The following is a 19116-nucleotide window of genomic DNA, read 5'->3' on the forward strand; positions in this document are numbered from 1 at the left end:
CCCCTACACCATCCACGCTCACTCCTACACCATCCACGCTCACACCTTCACCATCCAAGCTCACCCCTACACCATCCACGCTCACCCCTACAATAGCCACGCTCACCCCTACACCATCCACGCTCACCTCTACAACATCCACACTCACCCCTACACCATACACCCTCACCCTGACAACATCCACGCTCACCCCTACAACATCCACCATCACCCCAACACCATCCACGCTCACCGCTACAACATGCACCCTCACTCCTACACCATCTACGCTCACTTCTACAACATCCACGCTCACCCCTACACCATCCACCCTCACCCCGACAACATCCACGCTCACCCCTACAACATCCACGTTCACCCCTACAACTTCCACGCTCACCGCTACACCGTCCACGCTCACCTTTATAATGTCCACGCTCACTCCTACACCATACACGCTCACCCCTACACCATCCACGCTCACCCCTACACCATCCACGCTCACCACTACACCATCCACGCTTTCCCCTATACCATCCACACATCTACACCATCCATGCTCACTCATACAACATCCACTCTCACCCCTACACCATCCACGCTCACCTTTACAACATCCACTCTCACCCCTACACCATCCACGCTCACTCCTGCAATATCCACGCTCACCCCTACACCATCCACGCTCACCTCTCCAACATCCATACTCACCTCGACACCATCCACTCTCACCCCGACACTATCCACTCTCACCCCGACACCATCCACTCTCACCCCAACACCATCCACGCCACACCCAACCCCATCCACTCTCACCCCTGCAACATCCACGCTCACTCCTACACCATCCACGCTCACCTTTACAACCTCCACGCTCACCTTTACAACCTCCACGCTCAACCCCTACACCATCTACCGCTCACTCCTGCAACATCCACGCTCACCCCTACAACATCCACGCTCACCCCTACACCATCCACGCTCACCCCTACACCATCCACGCTCACCCCTACACCATCCACGCTCACCCCTACACCATCCACGCTCACCCCTACAATAGCCACGCTCACCCCTACACCATGCACGCTCACCTCTACAACATCCACACTCACCCCTACACCATCCACCCTCACCCCGACAACATCCACGCTCACCCCTACAACATCCACCCTCACCCCAACACCATCCACGCTCACCGCTACAACATCCACCCTCACTCCTACACCATCTACGCTCACTTCTACAACATCCACGCTCACCCCTACACCATCCACCCTCACGCCTACAACATCCACGCTCACCCCTACAACATCCACGTTCACCCCTACAACGTCCACGCTCACCGCTACACTGTCCACGCTCACCTTTACAATGTCCACGCTCACTCCTACACCATCCACGCTCACACCTACACCATCCACGCTCACCCCTACACCATCCACGCTCACTCCTACACCATCCACGCTCACCCCTACACTGTCCACGCTCACCCCTACCACATCCACGCTCACCCCCACCACATCCACTCTCACCCCTACACCATCCACGCTCACCACTACACCATCCATGCTTTCACCTATACCATCCACACTCACCTCTACACCGTCCATGCTCACTCATACAACATCCACTCTCACCCCAACACCATCCACGCTCACCTTTACAACATCAACTCTCACCCCTACACCATCCACGCTCACCCCTACAACATTCACGCTCACTCCTGCAACATCCACGCGCACCCCTGCAACATCAACGCTCACCTCGCCAACATCTACACTCACCCCAACACCATCCACGCCCACCCCAACCCCATTCACTCTCACTCCTACAACATCCACGCTCACTCCTACACCATCCATGCTCACCTTTAGAACCTCCACGCTCACCCCCTACACCATCTACGCTCACTCCTACACCATCCATGCTCACCTTTACAACCTCCACGCTCACCCCCTACACCATCTACGCTCACTCCTACATCATCCACGCTCACTCCTCCAACATCCACGCTCACCCTTACACCATCCACACTCACCCCTTCAACATCCACGCTCTCATACAAAATCCACGCTCACTCCTGCAACATCCACGCTCACCCCTACCACATCCACGCTCACCCCCACCACATCCACTCTCACCCCTACACCATCCACGCTCACCACTACACCATCCATGCTTTCCCCTACACCATCCACGCTCACCTTTGCAACCTCCACGCTCACCTTTACAACCTCCACGCTCACCCTCTACACCATCTACGCTCACTCCTGCAACATCCACTCTCACCCCTACAACATCCACGCTCACCCCTACACCATCCACGCTCACCCCTACACCATCCACGCTCACTCTTACACCAGCCACGCTCACTCCTACACCAGCCACGCTCACACCTTCACCATCCAAGCTCAACCCTACACCATCCACGCTCACCCCTACAATAGCCACGCTCACCCGTACACCATCCACGCTCACCTCTACAACATCCACACTCACCCCTACCCCATCCACGCTCACCCCTACAACATTCACGCTCACTCCTGCAACATCCACGCTCACCCCTGCAACATCCATGCTCACCTCTACAACATCCACACTCACCCCTACCCCATCCACGCTCACCCCTACAACATCCACGCTCACTCCTACACCATCCACGCTCACCTTTACAACCTCCATGCTCACCTTTACAACCTCCAGGCTCACCCCCTACACCATCTACGCTCACTCCTACATCATCCATGCTCACCTTTACAACGTCCACGCTCACCCCTACACCATCCACCTTTACCCCTACACCATCTCCGTTTACTCCTACAACACCCACGCTCACTCCTGCCACATCCACGCTCACCCCTACACCATCCACGCTCACCCCTACACCATCCACACTCACCCCTTAAACATCCACGCTCTCTCATACAAAATCCACGCTCACTCCTGCAACATCCACACTCACCCCTACACCATCCACGCTCACCCCTACAATAGCTACGCTCACTCCTACACCATCCACGCTCACCCCTACACCATCGACGCTCACCCCTACAATAGCCACGCTCACCCCTACACCATTCACGCTCACCTCTACAACATCCACGCTCACCCCTACACCATCCACGCTCACCACTACACCATCCATACTCACCCCGACACCATCCACTCTCACCCCGACACCATCCACTCTCACCCCAACACCATCCACTCTCACCCCAACACCATCCACCCCACACCTAACCCCATCCACTCTCACCCCTACAACATCCACGCTCACTCCTACACCATCCATGCTCACCTTTACAACCTCCACGCTCACCTTTACAACCTCCACGCTCACCCCCTACACCATCTACGCTCACTCCTGCAACATCCACTCTCACCCCTACAACATCCACGCTCACCCCTACACCATCCACGCTCACCCCTACACCATCCACGCTCACTCCTACACCATCCACGCTCACACCTTCACCATCCAAGCTCACCCCTACACCATCCACGCTCACCCCTACAATAGCCACGCTCACCCCTACACCATCCACGCTCACCTCTATAACATCCACACTCACCCCTACACCATACACCCTCACCCTGACAACATCCACGCTCACCCCTACAACATCCACCATCACCCCAACACCATCCACGCTCACCGCTACAACATGCACCCTCACTCCTACACCATTTACGCTCACTTCTACAACATCCACGCTCACCCCTACAACATCCACGTTCACCCCTACAACGTCCACGCTCACCGCTACACCGTCCACGCTCACCTTTACAATGTCCACGCTCACTCCTCCACCATCCACGCTCACCCCTACACCATCCACGCTCACCCCTACACCATCCACGCTCACCACTACACCATCCACGCTTTCCCATATACCATCCACACATCTACACCATCCATGCTCACTCATACAACATCCACTCTCACCCCTACACCATCCACGCTCACCTTTACAACATCCACTCTCACCCCTACACCATCCACGCTCACTCCTGCAACATCCACGCTCACCCCTACACCATCCACACTCACCTCTCCAACATCCATACTCACCCCGACACCATCCACTCTCACCCCGACACCATCCACTCTCACCCCGACACCATCCACTCTCACCCCAACACCATCCACGCCACACCCAACCCCATCCACTCTCACCCCTACAACATCCACGCTCACTCCTAAACCATCCACGCTCACCTTTACAACCTCCACGCTCACCTTTACAACCTCCACGCTCACCCCCTACACCATCTACGCTCACTCCTGCAACATCCACTCTCACCCCTACAACATCCATGCTCACCCCTACACCATCCACGCTCACCCCTACACCATCCACGCTCACTCCTACACCATCCACGCTCACACCTTCACCATCCAAGCTCACCCCTACACCATCCACGCTCACCCCTACAATAGCCACGCTCACCCCTACACCATCCACGCTCACCTCTACAACATCCACACTCACCCCTACACCATACACCCTCACCCTGACAACATCCACGCTCACCCCTACAACATCCACCATCACCCCAACACCATCCACGCTCACCGCTACAACATGCACCCTCAATCCTACACCATCTACGCTCACTTCTACAACATCCACGCTCACCCCTACACCATCCACCCTCACCCCGACAACATCCACACTCACCCCTACAACATCCACGTTCACCCCTACAACGTCCACGCTCACCGCTACACCGTCCACGCTCACCTTTATAATGTCCACGCTCACTCCTACACCATCCACGCTCACCCCTACACCATCCACGCTCACCCCTACACCATCCACGCTCACCACTACACCATCCACGCTTTCCCCTATACCATCCACACATCTACACCATCCATGCTCACTCATACAACATCCACTCTCACCCCTACACCATCCACGCTCACCTTTACAACATCCACTCTCACCCCTACACCATCCACGCTCACTCCTGCAATATCCACGCTCACCCCTACACCATCCACGCTCACCTCTCCAACATCCATACTCACCTCGACACCATCCACTCTCACCCCGACACCATCCACTCTCACCCCAACACCATCCACGCCACACCCAACCCCATCCACTCTCACCCCTGCAACATGCACGCTCACTCCTACACCATCCACGCTCACCTTTACAACCTCCACGCTCACCTTTACAACCTCCACGCTCACCCCCTACACCATCTACGCTCACTCCTGCAACATCCACGCTCACCCCTACAACATCCACGCTCACCCCTACACCATCCACGCTCACCCCTACACCATCCACGCTCACCCCTACACCATCCACGCTCACCCCTACACCATCCACGCTCACCCCTACAATAGCCACGCTCACCCCTACACCATGCACTCTCACCTCTACAACATCCACACTCACCCCTACACCATCCACCCTCACCCCGACAACATCCACGCTCACCCCTACAACATCCACCCTCACCCCAACACCATCCACGCTCACCGCTACAACATCCACCCTCACTCCTACACCATCTACGCTCACTTCTACAACATCCACGCTCACCCCTACACCATCCACCCTCACGCCTACAACATCCACGCTCACCCCTACAACATCCACGTTCACCCCTACAACGTCCATGCTCACCGCTACACTGTCCACGCTCACCTTTACAATGTCCACGCTCACTCCTACACCATCCACACTCACACCTACACCATCCACGCTCACCCCTACACCATCCACGCTCACTCCTACACCATCCACGCTCACCCCTACACTGTCCACGCTCACCCCTACCACATCCACGCTCACCCCCACCACATCCACTCTCACCCCTACACCATCCACGCTCACCACTACACCATCCATGCTTTCACCTATACCATCCACGCTCACCTCTACACCGTCCATGCTCACTCATACAACATCCACTCTCACCCCAACACCATCCACGCTCACCTTTACAACATCCACTCTCACCCCTACACCATCCACGCTCACCCCTACAACATTCACGCTCACTCCTGCAACATCCACGCGCACCCCTGCAACATCAACGCTCACCTCGCCAACATCTACACTCACCCCAACACCATCCACGCCCACCCCAACCCCATTCACTCTCACTCCTACAACATCCACGCTCACTCCTACACCATCCATGCTCACCTTTAGAACCTCCACGCTCACCCCCTACACCATCTACGCTCACTCCTACACCATCCATGCTCACCTTTACAACCTCCATGCTCACCCCCTACACCATCTACGCTCACTCCTACATCATCCACGCTCACTCCTCCAACATCCACGCTCACCCTTACACCATCCACACTCACCCCTTCAACATCCACGCTCTCATACAAAATCCACGCTCACTCCTGCAACATCCACGCTCACCCCTACCACATCCACGCTCACCCCCACCACATCCACTCTCACCCCTACAACATCCACGCTCACTCCTACACAATCCATGCTCACCTTTACAACCTCCACGCTCACCCCCTACACCATCTACGCTCACTCCTACATCATCCATGCTCACCTTTACACCATCCACGCTCACCCCTACATCATCCACGCTCACCCCTACCACATCCACGCTGACCCCCACCACATCCACTCTCACCCCTACACCATCCACGCTCACCACTACACCATCCATGCTTTCCCTTATACCATCCACACTCACCTCTACACCGTGCATGCTCACTCATACAAAATCCACTCTCACCGCTACACCATCCACGCTCGCCTTTACAACATCCACTCTCACACCTGCACCATCCACGCTCACCCCTACAACATTCACGCTCACTCCTGCAACATCCACGCTCACCCCTGCAACATCAACGCTCACCCCGCCAACATCCACACTCACCCCAACACCATCCACGCCCACCCCAACCCCATTCACTCTCACCCCTACAACATCCACGCTCACTCCTACACCATCCATGCTCACCTTTACAACCTCCACGCTCACCCCTACACCATCCACGCTCACCCCTACAATAGCCACGCTCACCCCTACACCATACACGCTCACCTCTACAACATCCACACTCACCCCTACACCATACACCCTCACCCTGACAACATCCACGCTCACCCCTACAACATCCACCATCACCCCAACACCATCCACGCTCACCGCTACAACATGCACCCTCACTCCTACACCATCTACGCTCACTTCTACAACATCCACGCTCACCCCTACACCATCCACCCTCACCCCGACAACATCCACGCTCACCCCTACAACATCCACGTTCACCCCTACAACGTCCACGCTCACCGCTACACCGTCCACGCTCACCTTTATAATGTCCACGCTCACTCCTACACCATCCACGCTCACCCCTACACCATCCACGCTCACCCCTACACCATCCACGCTCACCACTACACCATCCACGCTTTCCCCTATACCATCCACACATCTACACCATCCATGCTCACTCATACAACATCCACTCTCACCCCTACACCATCCACGCTCACCTTTACAACATCCACTCTCACCCCTACACCATCCACGCTCACTCCTGCAATATCCACGCTCACCCCTACACCATCCACGCTCACCTCTCCAACATCCATACTCACCCCGACATCATCCACTCTCACCCCGACACTATCCACTCTCACCCCGACACCATCCACTCTCACCCCAACACCATCCACGCCACACCCAACCCCATCCACTCTCAACCCTGCAACATCCACGCTCACTCCTACACCATCCACGCTCACCTTTACAACCTCCACGCTCACCTTTACAACCTCCACGCTCACCCCCTACACCATCTACGCTCACTCCTCCAACATCCACGCTCACCCCTACAACATCCACGCTCACCCCTACACCATCCACGCTCACCCCTACACCATCCACGCTCACCCCTACACCATCCACGCTCACCCCTACACCATCCACGCTCACCCTTACAATAGCCACGCTCACCCCTACACCATGCACTCTCACCTCTACAACATCCACACTCACCCCTACACCATCCACCCTCACCCCGACAACATCCACCCTCACCCCAACACCATCCACGCTCACCGCTACAACATCCACCCTCACTCCTACACCATCTACGCTCACTTCTACAACATCCACGCTCACCCCTACACCATCCACCCTCACGCCTACAACATCCACGCTCACCCCTACAACATCCACGTTCACCCCTACAACGTCCACGCTCACCGCTACACTGTCCACGCTCACCTTTACAATGTCCACGCTCACTCCTACACCATCCACGCTCACACCTACACCATTCACGCTCACCCCTACACCATCCACGCTCACTCCTACACCATCCACGCTCACCCCTACACTGTCCACGCTCACCCCTACCACATCCACGCTCACCCCCACCACATCCACTCTCACCCCTACACCATCCACGCTCACCACTACACCATCCATTCTTTCACCTATACCATCCACACTCACCTCTACACCGTCCATGCTCACTCATACAACATCCACTCTCACCCCAACACCATCCACGCTCACCTTTACAACATCCACTCTCACCCCTACACCATCCACGCTCACCCCTACAACATTCACGCTCACTCCTGCAACATCCACGCGCACCCCTGCAACATCAACGCTCACCTCGCCAACATCTACACTCACCCCAACACCATCCACGCCCACCCCAACCCCATTCACTCTCACTCCTACAACATCCACGCTCACTCCTACACCATCCATGCTCACCTTTAGAACCTCCACGCTCACCCCCTACACCATCTACGCTCACTCCTACACCATCCATGCTCACCTTTACAACCTCCACGCTCACCCCCTACACCATCTACGCTCACTCCTACATCATCCACGCTCACTCCTCCAACATCCACGCTCACCCTTACCATCCACACTCACCCCTTCAACATCCACGCTCTCATACACAATCCACGCTCACTCCTGCAACATCCACGCTCACCCCTACCACATCCACGCTCACCCCCACCACATCCACTCTCACCCCTACACCATCCACGCTCACCCCTACAACATTCACGCTCAGTCCTGCAACATCCACGCTCACCCCTGCAACATCAACGCTCACCCCGCCAACATCCACACTCACCCCAACACCATCCACGCCCACCCCAACCCCATTCACTCTCACCCCTACAACATCCACGCTCACTCCTACACCATCCATGCTCACCTTTACAACCTCCACGCTCACCCCTACACCATCCACGCTCACCCCTACAATAGCCACGCTCACCCCTACACCATCCACGCTCACCTCTACAACATCCACACTCACCCCTACACCTTACACCCTCACCCTGACAACATCCACGCTCACCCCTACAACATCCACCATCACCCCAACACCATCCACGCTCACCGCTACAACATGCACCCTCACTCCTACACCATCTTCGCTCACTTCTACAACATCCACGCTCACCCCTACACCATCCACCCTCACGCCGACAACATCCACGCTCACGCCTACAACATCCACGTTCACCCCTACAACGTCCACGCTCACCGCTACACCATCCACGCTCCCCTTTATAATGTCCACGCTCACTCCTACACCATCCACGCTCACCCCTACACCATCCACGCTCACCCCTACACCATCCACGCTCACCACTACACCATCCACGCTTTCCCCTATACCATCCACACATCTACACCATCCATGCTCACTCATTCAACATCCACTCTCACCCCTACACCATCCACGCTCACCTTTACAACATCCACTCTCACCCCTACACCATCCACGCTCACTCCTGCAATATCCACGCTCACCCCTACACCATCCACGCTCATCTCTCCAACATCCATACTCACCCCGACACCATCCACTCTCACCCCGACACTATCCACTCTCACCCCGACACCATCCACTCTCACCCCAACACCATCCACGCCACACCCAACCCCATCCACTCTCACCCCTGCAACATCCACACTCACTCCTACACCATCCACGCTAACCTTTACAACCTCCACCCTCACCTTTACAACCTCCACGCTCACCCCCTACACCATCTACGCTCACTCCTGCAACATCCACGCTCACCCCTACAACATCCACGCTCACCCCTACACCATCCACGCTCACCCCTACACCATCCACGCTCACCCCTACACCATCCACGCTCACCCCTACACCATCCACGCTCACCCCTACAATAGCCACGCTCACCCCTACACCATGCACGCTCACCTCTACAACATCCACACTCACCCCTACACCATCCACCCTCACCCCGACAACATCCACGCTCACCCCTACAACATCCACCCTCACCCCAACACCATCCACGCTCACCGCTACAACATCCACCCTCACTCCTACACCATCTACGCTCACTTCTACAACATCCACGCTCACCCCTACACCATCCACCCTCACGCCTACAACATCCACGCTCACCCCTACAACATCCACGTTCACCCCTACAACGTCTACGCTCACGGCTACACTGTCCACGCTCACCTTTACAATGTCCACGCTCACTCCTACACCATCCACGCTCACACCTACACCATCCACGCTCACCCCTACAACATCCACGCTCACCCCTACACCATCCACCCTCACCCCGACAACATCCACGCTCACCCCTACAACATCCACGTTCACCCCTACAACGTCCACGCTCACCGCTACACCGTCCACGCTCACCTTTATAATGTCCACGCTCACTCCTACACCATCCACGCTCACCCCTACACCATCCACGCTCACCCCTACACCATCCACGCTCACCACTACACCATCCACGCTTTCCCCTATACCATCCACACATCTACACCATCCATGCTCACTCATACAACATCCACTCTCACCCCTACACCATCCACGCTCACCTTTACAACATCCACTCTCACCCCTACACCATCCACGCTCACTCCTGCAATATCCACGCTCACCCCTACACCATCCACGCTCACCTCTCCAACATCCATACTCACCCCGACACCATCCACTCTCACCACGACACTATCCACTCTCACCCCGACACCATCCACTCTCACCCCAACACCATCCACGCCACACCCAACCCCATCCACTCTCACCCCTGCAACATCCACGCTCACTCCTACACCATCCACGCTCACCTTTACAACCTCCACCCTCACCTTTACAACCTCCACGCTCACCCCCTACACCATCTACGCTCACTCCTGCAACATCCACGCTCACCCCTACAACATCCACGCTCACCCCTACACCATCCACGCTCACCCCTACACCATCCACGCTCACCCCTACACCATCCACGCTCACCCCTACACCATCCACGCTCACCCCTACAATAGCCACGCTCACCCCTACACCATGCACGCTCACCTCTACAACATCCACACTCACCCCTACACCATCCACCCTCACCCCGACAACATCCACGCTCACCCCTACAACATCCACCCTCACCCCAACACCATCCACGCTCACCGATACAACATCCACCCTCACTCCTACACCATCTACGCTCACTTTTACAACATCCACGCTGACCCCTACACCATCCACCCTCACGCCTACAACATCCACGCTCACCCCTACAACATCCACGTTCACCCCTACAACGTCTACGCTCACGGCTACACTGTCCACGCTCACCTTTACAATGTCCACGCTCACTCCTACACCATCCACGCTCACACCTACACCATCCACGCTCACCCCTACACCATCCACGCTCACTCCTACACCATCCACGCTCACCCCTACACTGTCCACGCTCACCCCTACCACATCCACGCTCACCCCCACCACATCCACTCTCACCCCTACACCATCCACGCTCACCACTACACCATCCATGCTTTCACCTATACCATCCACACTCACCTCTACACCGTCCATGCTCACTCATACAACATCCACTCTCACCCCTACACCATCCACGCTCACCCCTACAACATTCACGCTCACTCCTGCAACATCCACGCTCACCCCTGCAACATCAACGCTCACCCCGCCAACATCCACACTCACCCCAACACCATCCACGCCCACCCCAACCCCATTCACTCTCACCCCTACAACATCCACGCTCACTCCTACACCATCCATGCTCACCTTTACAACCTCCACGCTCACCCCTACACCATCCACGCTCACCCCTACAATAGCCACGCTCACCCCTACACCATCCACGCTCACCTCTACAACATCCACACTCACCCCTACACCATACACCCTCACCCTGACAACATCCACGCTCACCCCTACAGCATCCACCATCACCCCAACACCATCCACGCTCACCGCTACAACATGCACCCTCACTCCTACACCATCTACGCTCACTTCTACAACATCCACGCTCACCCCTACACCATCCACCCTCACCCCGACAACATCCACGCTCACCCCTACAACATCCACGTTCACCCCTACAACGTCCACGCTCACCGCTACACCGTCCACGCTCACCTTTATAATGTCCACGCTCACTCCTACACCATCCACGCTCACCCCTACACCATCCACGCTCACCCCTACACCATCCACGCTCACCACTACACCATCCACGCTTTCCCCTATACCATCCACACATCTACACCATCCATGCTCACTCATTCAACATCCACTCTCACCCCTACACCATCCACGCTCACCTTTACAACATCCACTCTCACCCCTACACCATCCACGCTCACTCCTGCAATATCCACGCTCACCCCTACACCATCCACGCTCATCTCTCCAACATCCATACTCACCCCGACACCATCCACTCTCACCCCGACACTATCCACTCTCACCCCGACACCATCCACTCTCACCCCAACACCATCCACGCCACACCCAACTCTATCCACTCTCACCCCTGCAACATCCACGCTCACTCCTACACCATCCACGCTCACCTTTACAACCTCCACCCTCACCTTTACAACCTCCACGCTCACCCCCTACACCATCTACGCTCACTCCTGCAACATCCACGCTCACCCCTACAACATCCACGCTCACCCCTACACCATCCACGCTCACCCCTACACCATCCACGCTCACCCCTACACCATCCACGCTCACCCCTACACCATCCACGCTCACCCCTACAATAGCCACGCTCACCCCTACACCATGCACGCTCACCTCTACAACATCCACACTCACCCCTACACCATCCACCCTCACCCCGACAACATCCACGCTCACCCCTACAACATCCACCCTCACCCCAACACCATCCACGCTCACCGCTACAACATCCACCCTCACTCCTACACCATCTACGCTCACTTCTACAACATCCACGCTCACCCCTACACCATCCACCCTCACGCCTACAACATCCACGCTCACCCCTACAACATCCACGTTCACCCCTACAACGTCTACGCTCACGGGTACACTGTCCACGCTCACCTTTACAATGTCCACGCTCACTCCTACACCATCCACGCTCACACCTACACCATCCACGCTCACCCCTACAACATCCACGCTCACCCCTACACCATCCACCCTCACCCCGACAACATCCACGCTCACCCCTACAACATCCACGTTCACCCCTACAACGTCCACGCTCACCGCTACACCGTCCACGCTCACCTTTATAATGTCCACGCTCACTCCTACACCATCCACGCTCACCCCTACACCATCCACGCTCACCCCTACACCATCCACGCTCACCACTACACCATCCACGCTTTCCCCTATACCATCCACACATCTACACCATCCATGCTCACTCATACAACATCCACTCTCACCCCTACACCATCCACGCTCACCTTTACAACATCCACTCTCACCCCTACACCATCCACGCTCACTCCTGCAATATCCACGCTCACCCCTACACCATCCACGCTCACCTCTCCAACATCCATACTCACCCCGACACCATCCACTCTCACCCCGACACTATCCACTCTCACCCCGACACCATCCACTCTCACCCCAACACCATCCACGCCACACCCAACCCCATCCACTCTCACCCCTGCAACATCCACGCTCACTCCTACACCATCCACGCTCACCTTTACAACCTCCACCCTCACCTTTACAACCTCCACGCTCACCCCCTACACCATCTACGCTCACTCCTGCAACATCCACGCTCACCCCTACAACATCCACGCTCACCCCTACACCATCCACGCTCACCCCTACACCATCCACGCTCACCCCTACACCATCCACGCTCACCCCTACACCATCCACGCTCACCCCTACAATAGCCACGCTCACCCCTACACCATGCACGCTCACCTCTACAACATCCACACTCACCCCTACACCATCCACCCTCACCCCGACAACATCCACGCTCACCCCTACAACATCCACCCTCACCCCAACACCATCCACGCTCACCGATACAACATCCACCCTCACTCCTACACCATCTACGCTCACTTTTACAACATCCACGCTCACCCCTACACCATCCACCCTCACGCCTACAACATCCACGCTCACCCCTACAACATCCACGTTCACCCCTACAACGTCTACGCTCACGGCTACACTGTCCACGCTCACCTTTACAATGTCCACGCTCACTCCTACACCATCCACGCTCACACCTACACCATCCACGCTCACCCCTACACCATCCACGCTCACTCCTACACCATCCACGCTCACCCCTACACTGTCCACGCTCACCCCTACCACATCCACGCTCACCCCCACCACATCCACTCTCACCCCTACACCATCCACGCTCACCACTACACCATCCATGCTTTCACCTATACCATCCACACTCACCTCTACACCGTCCATGCTCACTCATACAACATCCACTCTCACCCCTACACCATCCACGCTCACCCCTACAACATTCACACTCACTCCTGCAACATCCACGCTCACCCCTGCAACATCAACGCTCACCCCGCCAACATCCACACTCACCCCAACACCATCCACGCCCACCCCAACCCCATTCACTCTCACCCCTACAACATCCACGCTCACTCCTACACCATCCATGCTCACCTTTACAACCTCCACGCTCACCCCTACACCATCCACGCTCACCCCTACAATAGCCACGCTCACCCCTACACCATCCACGCTCACCTCTACAACATCCACACTCACCCCTACACCATACACCCTCACCCTGACAACATCCACGCTCACCCCTACAGCATCCACCATCACCCCAACACCATCCACGCTCACCGCTACAACATGCACCCTCACTCCTACACCATCTACGCTCACTTCTACAACATCCACGCTCACCCCTACACCATCCACCCTCACCCCGACAACATCCACGCTCACCCCTACAACATCCACGTTCACCCCTACAACGTCCACGCTCACCGCTACACCGTCCACGCTCACCTTTATAATGTCCACGCTCACTCCTACACCATCCACGCTCACCCCTACACCATCCACGCTCACCCCTACACCATCCGCGCTCACCACTACACCATCCACGCTTTCCCCTATACCATCCACACATCTACACCATCCATGCTCACTCATACAACATCCACTCTCACCCCTACACCATCCACGCTCACTCCTGCAATATCCACGCTCACCCCTACACCATCCATGCTCACCTCTCCAACATCCATACTCACCCCGACATCATCCACTCTCACCCCGACACTATCCACTCTCACCCCGACACCATCCACTCTCACCCCAACACCATCCACGCCACACCCAACCCCATCCACTCTCACCCCTGCAACATCCACGCTCACTCCTACACCATCCATGCTCACCTTTACAACCTCCACGCTCACCTTTACAACCTCCACGCTCACCCCCTACACCATCTACGCTCACTCCTGCAACATCCACGCTCACCCCTACAACATCCACGCTCACCCGTACACCATCCACGCTCACCCCTACACCATCCACGCTCACCCCTACACCATCGACGCTCACCCCTACACCATCCACGCTCACCCCTACAATAGCCACGCTCACCCCTACACCATGCACGCTCACCTCTACAACATCCACACTCACCCCTACACCATCCACCCTCACCCCGACAACATCCCCGCTCACCCCTACAACATCCACCCTCACCCCAACACCATCCACGCTCACCGCTACAACATCCACCCTCACTCCTACACCATCTACGCTCACTTCTACAACATCCACGCTCACCCCTACACCATCCACCCTCACGCCTACAACATCCACGCTCACCCCTACAACATCCACGTTCACCCCTACAACGTCCACGCTCACCGCTACACTGTCCACGCTCACCTTTACAATGTCCACGCTCACTCCTACACCATCCACGCTCACACCTACACCATCCACGCTCACCCCTACACCATCCACGCTCACTCCTACACCATCCACGCTCACCCCTACACTGTCCACGCTCACCCCTACCACATCCACGCTCACCCCCACCACATCCACTCTCACCCCTACACCATCCACGCTCACCACTACACCATCCATGCTTTCACCTATACCATCCACACTCACCTCTACACCGTCCATGCTCACTCATACAACATCCACTCTCACCCCAACACCATCCACGCTCACCTTTACAACATCCACTCTCACCCCTACACCATCCACGCTCACCCCTACAACATTCACGCTCACTCCTGCAACATCCACGCGCACCCCTGCAACATCAACGCTCACCTCGCCAACATCTACACTCACCCCAACACCATCCACGCCCACCCCAACCCCATTCACTCTCACTCCTACAACATCCACGCTCACTCCTACACCATCCATGCTCACCTTTAGAACCTCCACGCTCACCCCCTACACCATCTACGCTCACTCCTACACCATCCATGCTCACCTTTACAACCTCCACGCTCACCCCCTACACCATCTACGCTCACTCCTACATCATCCACGCTCACTCCTCCAACATCCACGCTCACCCTTACACCATCCACACTCACCCCTTCAACATCCACGCTCTCATACAAAATCCACGCTCACTCCTGCAACATCCACGCTCACCCCTACCACATCCACGCTCACCCTCACCACATCCACTCTCACCCCTACACCATCCACGCTCACCCCTACAACATTCACGCTCACTCCTTCAACATCCACGCTCACCCCTGCAACATCAACGCTCACCCCGCCAACATCCACACTCACCCCAACACCATCCACGCCCACCCCAACCCCATTCACTCTCACCCCTACAACATCCACGCTCACTCCTACACCATCCATGCTCACCTTTGCAACCTCCACGCTCACCCCTACACCATCCACGCTCACCCCTACAATAGCCACGCTCACCCCTACACCATCCACGCTCACCTCTACAACATCCACACTCACCCCTACACCATACACCCTCACCCTGACAACATCCACGCTCACCCCTACAACATCCAGCATCACCCCAACACCATCCACGCTCACCGCTACAACATGCACCCTCACTCCTACACCATCTACGCTCACTTCTACAACATCCACGCTCACCCCTACACCATCCACCCTCACCCCGACAACATCCACGCTCACCCCTACAACATCCACGTTCACCCCTACAACGTCCACGCTCACCGCTACACCGTCCACGCTCACCTTTATAATGTCCACGCTCACTCCTACACCATCCACGCTCACCCCTACACCATCCACGCTCACCCCTACACCATCCGCGCTCACCACTACACCATCCACGCTTTCCCCTATACCATCCACACATCTACACCATCCATGCTCACTCATACAACATCCACTCTCACCCCTACACCATCCACGCTCACCTTTACAACATCCACTCTCACCCCTACACCATCCACGCTCACTCCTGCAATATCCACGCTCACCCCTACACCATCCACGCTCACCTCTCCAACATCCATACTCACCCCGACACCATCCACTCTCACCCCGACACTATCCACTCTCACCCCGACACCATCCACTCTCACCCCAACACCATCCACGCCACACCCAACCCCATCCACTCTCACCCCTGCAACATCCACGCTCACTCCTACACCATCCACGCTCACCTTTACAACCTCCACGCTCACCTATACAACTTCCAAGCTCACCCCCTACACCATCTACGCTCACTCCTGCAACATCCACGCTCACCCCTACAACATCCACGCTCACCCCTACACCATCCACGCTCACCCCTACACCATCCACGCTCACCCCTACACCATCGATGCTCACCCCTACACCATCCACGCTCACCCCTACACCATGCACGCTCACCTCTACAACATCCACACTCACCCCTACACCATCCACCCTCACCCCGACAACATCCACGCTCACCCCTACAACATCCACCCTCACCCCAACACCATCCACGCTCACCGCTACAACATCCACCCTCACTCCTACACCATCTACGCTCACTTCTACAACATCCATGCTCACCCCTACACCATCCACCCTCACGCCTACAACATCCACGCTCACCCCTACAACATCCACGTTCTTCCCTACAACGTCCACGCTCACCGCTACACTGTCCACGCTCACCTTTACAATGTCCACGCCCACTCCTACACCATCCACGCTCACACCTACACCATCCACGCTCACCCCTACACCATCCACGCTCACTCCTACACCATCCACGCTCACCCCTACACTGTCCACGCTCACCCCTACCACATCCACGCTCACCCCCACCACATCCACTCTCACCCCTACACCATCCACGCTCACCACTACACCATCCATGCTTTCACCTATACCATCCGCACTCACCTCTACACCGTCCATGCTCACTCATACAACATCCACTCTCACCCCAACACCATCCACGCTCACCTTTACAACATCCACTCTCACCCCTACACCATCCACGCTCACCCCTACAACATTCACGCTCACTCCTGCAACATCCATGCGCACCCCTGCAACATCAACGCTCACCTCGCCAACATCTACACTCACCCCAACACCATCCACGCCCACCCCAACCCCATTCACTCTCACTCCTACAACATCCACGCTCACTCCTACACCATCCATGCTCACCTTTAGAACCTCCACGCTCACTCCCTACACCATCTACGCTCACTCCTACACCATCCATGCTCACCTTTACAACCTCCACGCTCACCCCCTACACCATCTACGCTCACTCCTACATCATCCACGCTCACTCCTCCAAC

Source organism: Petromyzon marinus, chromosome 79 (assembly GCF_048934315.1).
Source record: "Petromyzon marinus isolate PM22_M1 ecotype Great Lakes invasive population chromosome 79, UKy_Petmar_22M1.pri1.0, whole genome shotgun sequence".
NCBI classification, from domain to species: domain Eukaryota; kingdom Metazoa; phylum Chordata; class Hyperoartia; order Petromyzontiformes; family Petromyzontidae; genus Petromyzon; species Petromyzon marinus.